The 5,068-nt window shown below is 43.0% G+C and overlaps 1 protein-coding gene across 2 annotated transcripts in view; it reads right to left on the minus strand.

The window, feature by feature from the left end:
• Positions 1-5,068, minus strand: part of tollip (toll interacting protein) — a 29,670-nt gene that overhangs the window by 11,704 nt on the left and 12,898 nt on the right. The window lies entirely within an intron of this gene.

Raw genomic sequence — 5,068 nt, forward strand, 5'->3', positions numbered from 1 at the left:
ATGATGTATGGCATGAGCGTGTTTATGACGGTTTAATGCTTACAATTTAGGAAAGAAGTCAGCACTTTCGAAAAACGGTGAGTTTACGTGCACGGGAACCGTCCGCCCAAGAAGTTAAAGCCGTAGCTGCCCCTTTAACGGTCCCTTGTCCCTTCACAGATTTAGGGAGTCTAGGCAGCTGCATGATAATGGAATGTTTTGTTCCAGGACCTATGGGGGACGGTGGAAACAGGGTAAAGGGGCCTGACCCACTTGAGCATACATCCCAGAAGGAGCTAGATTCAAATAGGTTTTAAGTGAGCATCTTTTGTTTTGGTGCCATCAATATCTTGGCATACTAAACTTGACGTGCTTGAGCAAGAAATACAGTATATGCATCTGGGGAAGCAAGACAAATCTCAGAGTTGGGACGCCACAACACAATAATAAATCATGATTAGGGATGTAACAGTATGAAAATTTAACCTCACGGTTTTAGTGACAATAATTATCACATTTTTGGTATTATCACAGTATTTAAGTCTGTTCAATATTTTCAGGAAGCACTGTTGGTGTAACAATGTTTATTATATTAAAAAAAATATATGCAACAGGCATGTAAAATCTATTGAAAACTGGCTTCTGAAACACTGGCCCGCCGTAGGGTGTCCGGTAAGAACTTGAACCAGAGATGTCTGACTTTGAGATCCAGAAAGATTTATTTACAACTTGAACATGAAGTCGACTATGAAGTTGTATTTGACGTTACATGTGAAGAATCCAGAAAATCACATTGTATGTGTTTTCAAATAATGAATTTGCATTTTATTGCATGACATAAGTATTTGATCCATCAATTAAGCAGAACTTAATATTTGGTACAGAAACCTTTGTGTGCAATTACAGAGATCACACACTGCAGCAGGGATTTTGGCCCACTCCTCCATACAGACCTTCTGTTCTCCTTCTGCTCGCCTATTGTCCTGTAGCCCATCCCAGCCAGTAATTGTTTCTGTCAACATTTCAACCGTGGTTTACCGTACACCCTAATCGGGATTTAACTGCACTGCCTGCCAAAATTCTCCTCAATTGAGAGTCTATTAAATGCTTCTTTGTAAGTTATTGTTTTCCAAACCTTCATCATGTATGTGAACATCAGTTGTGCGGCTCCTGAGTTTCTCCTTAACACCCACTGTTCTAAACAATCCAGTTATAACAGTTTGTCTACTATTGGCTCTTCATGTCATACTGAGCAGTTTTCTATGACATACCAGGCCATTTTCCATGTATTTTTTTAACAGTAAGCGCTGCTCAGTGACCATGAACATTGCAGCTCTCTTTCTACCACAGCTTTTTGCCAAGGTGTATCGATTGGACTTGATTTGATGAATTTGATAGTGCTTGTGTGTACCTGAGATCCCACGAGCAACGCCATCTGGAGCTGAGCTCCTGGTAGGGTCACCCTTGGTGGTAAGGTCGAGGGGGGTGTGCCACATGAAGCGCGACTCAAGAAAAAGACCTCAACAGCAAAGCAGGCGGAGGATGATGTCTGAGTACCTAAGTGGATCACTACAACGGCTGCAAAGGTGGAAGAATGCTGCAGCAGAGATGGAGCTTCCAGCTGTCATGGAGTCCATACTGTTGGTCCTGGGCCTCTCTCTGTCAATGACTGTGTGGTGGCTGTCGGTGCATCAACAGTCGTTGAACTATTGGACTGAGGCAGGACAGTTCTTCAGTACCTTCACCCATGATTGAGCAGCTCTGTTTAGGGACCACATTGTTCACCCCAGTATGGGAGGGGGCTAGAAAAGATGCCCTAAAAAATTGTTTGCCTCATCACCCTCCTGGCTGGATTACCAACACAGAAAGCTTAATTTTGGTGCCTGGAATGTGCACATTCTTCTTGAGAATGACTCCAGTGAACTGCTAGAAAGAAGGTCTGCCTTTGTAGCTAGAGAACTGCGGAGATTCAACATTGGCTTGCAGCCCTATCTGAGACCAGACTGGCGGAGGAAGAAGAACTGACAGAGGTAAAGGGAGGCTACACCTTCTTTTGGAAAGGAAAGCCTGCTGGTGAACCCAGGACACATGGGGTTAGCTTTGGAATAAAAAATAACCTGGTAAAGCAACTCACTGAACAGCCCCAGGGCAACAGGGAGGGCCTATTGACAGTCCGGCTAAAACTAAATCGCAACCAAATGGCCACTGTTGTTAGTGTCCCACTCTGGACTCACACAACGACATCAAAGAAGCCTTTTATGCCAGCCAAGAAAACATCTTGTCAGCCAAAACAGAAGACAAAATCGTCCCCCTTGGGGACTTGGCATCATTGGATCCTTCCAGCGTGCTACTCTTGACCAAATGTGCAGTCTCATTGTCACAAACAACCTGTTCAGGCAAAAAAAAAAACTAAAACATCCTGGATGCACCCCCGATCCAAGCACTGGCATCTGATCGATTACGTTATTGTACATCTCAACAGCAATGACGAGCACAGATGGATACTGTACAGACCAATCAACTATGGTCATCAGACTCATAACCAAAAGAAGAAAGCAAAAACAATTCCGCCCACCATTAATATTAAGAATCTTAAAATACCAGGCACCTATTTTTAAAGGTACCAGGCACAAAATGACAGCCTACCATCACATTACCCCAATGATGTCCCATCAGACACCGCCTACCAAGAGCCTGGGTCTGACCGAGGTTTCTGTCTAAAAGGAAGTTTTTCCTCACCACTGTCGCACTGTTGCTTGCTCTGGAGGAAACTACTAGAACTGTTGGGTCCTTGTAAATTCTGGAGTGTGGTCTATCTGTATAGTGTCTTGAGATAACTCTTGTTATGAATAGATACTATAAAAAAAAATTGAATTGAATTATATGGATATGGTTTAATTTTGCTTTACATGACCCATTTCTTCTGTAATATTGATCAAAATAATCGAGATTATCTTTCTGGCTATGATTGCGCGGCCCTACCTATAGACCTAGGGCTGCACAATTAATCAAATATTAATCACGATTTTGACTTCCCACGATCAAATTTTGCATGATTGAGTGTTTTTTTTTTTAAATGCGTAATTTCATAGAACGCTCCGGTTTTTTTTGCATAGCGCATCTACCGTTCCATAAACCACTGTCTTCTCATGAGCCAGTCAGTTGTTCCCTGGATCGCGCAGCTTAGTTTCAAGATGTTGATAGTCACAGAGGACAGAGTGAAGGGAGGAAAATTCAGTGCTAGTTGGTGGCAATGCTAGTTTGCTCCTGTTAGCTTCTGCGCGAGTAATATTTGTTCTCTAGGACGCACTGGTGCACATAATGTCCTTACATCCGCTGCCACGTTGTTATATGCGGCACGGGAACCAGGAAAAGAGATCACGTTTCTCCTGTTTTAGCTTCTCTGCATTGGCTTCCTGTAAAATTTAGAATAGAATTTAAAATCCTTCTTCTCACCTACAAAGCTCTTCATGGTCAGGCTCCATCTTATCTTAAAGAGCTCATAGTACCTTACAACCCTACAAGAGCACTACGCTCCCAGAATGCATGGTTACTGGTGGTTCCTAGAGTCTCTAAAAGTAGAACGGGAGCCAGAGCGTTCAGCTATCAGGCTCCTCTTCTGTGGAACCAGGTTCCAGTTTGGGTCCGGGAGGCAGACACCGTCTCCACGTTTAAGAGTAGGCTTAAGACTTTCCTTTTTGATAAAGCTTATAGTTAGGGTATAGAATTGAATATTGTTAGGGAGTAGTAGTTAGTCACATAGTTTTCAGATTTATCTATCATATAATCAAGAATATAATAAAACTAAAGGGAGACTTGACATACAGCCCGATCCGGTTGGGGAGAGTTCTAGCCCAACCGGGCTGGAGCTCTCTTTACCTTGTCTCTATTGGTTTTGCTGTAGTAATAGTTTTAGACAGCTGGGGACTTATTTTGATACACTTAGCTCCTCTATCTTTCCATCTTTTCATTTATGTGCATCCATGTCCCAGAAATGCTTGTTACTAACCTTGCTCTTGGGAATGTCATTCCCCAAAGTCCTTATGTTCTATTTTTCCCAGCATGTTCCCTTGGATCAGAGAGGCTCGTATTGCGCCTACCTATAGACCTAGGGCTGCACAATTAATCAAATATTAATCACGATTTTGAATTCCCACGATCAAATTTGCGTGATCGAGCTATTTTTTTAAATGCGTCATTTCCTAGAACTCTCTGTTGTTTTTTTTGCATAGCGCATCTAACGCTCTGTAAACCCGTCTGCTCATGTGCCAGTCAGAGTTGTTCCCTGCATCGCGCAGCTTAGTTTCTAGATGGAGACAGTCACAGTGTAACGGGAGGAAAATTCAACAGATAGCAGTTGGTTATACGTCGGTCTCAAGGTTTACCAGTTTACCAGTAAACACAACATTTTGTCCTGTCTGTGTTGTCATTCAGACAATAGCAGTGACAAGTGCTAGTCGGTGGCGGTGCTAGTTAGCGCCTTTTAGCTCATTTTGCGATACATGACCCATTTCTTCTGCAAAGCCGTGCATGTGTTGGATCTCTCCTCTACTCTCTCTTGTCTTACTCTCCACGCAGCCCCGCCACACAGCGCCGGTCCACACTTCTTACATTTGTCTATAGTTTCAATTGTTATCAACACAGCTGTATATTGTTTAATATGAGGGGCTAACCTGTATTTGTACCAGTGTTTCCGCCAGTAACTCTGCTATTGCGGCCGCCACGGCGAAGAACACAGAAAAAGTCATTGAATGCAACTAACTATAGTTCGTAGAGTAACAGTGTGTGAGACGGAGGCTACTGGACCTGGGCCAGAGATGTGACTAATGGCCAGAATATCATAGTTCATAAAAATGCAGCGCAGTGACGATACAGACATTTCATACACACGACCTGTGTATCCGCCATTCGACCAGTGCTGGACCCATTCATAATGAGTCACTCTGTGAGTACTCCATCGCACTCACCCTCTCTCACTAGCTCTTTTAATCAGTTATTGTTGAAAACAAGTGAAGGAGCTTTCTCAGAGAGTCACATATACATATATATACACATATACATATATATACACACACACACACACACACAC

The sequence above is a fragment of the Etheostoma cragini genome, chromosome 1 (genome assembly GCF_013103735.1).
Source record: "Etheostoma cragini isolate CJK2018 chromosome 1, CSU_Ecrag_1.0, whole genome shotgun sequence".
In the NCBI taxonomy this organism is placed as follows: domain Eukaryota; kingdom Metazoa; phylum Chordata; class Actinopteri; order Perciformes; family Percidae; genus Etheostoma; species Etheostoma cragini.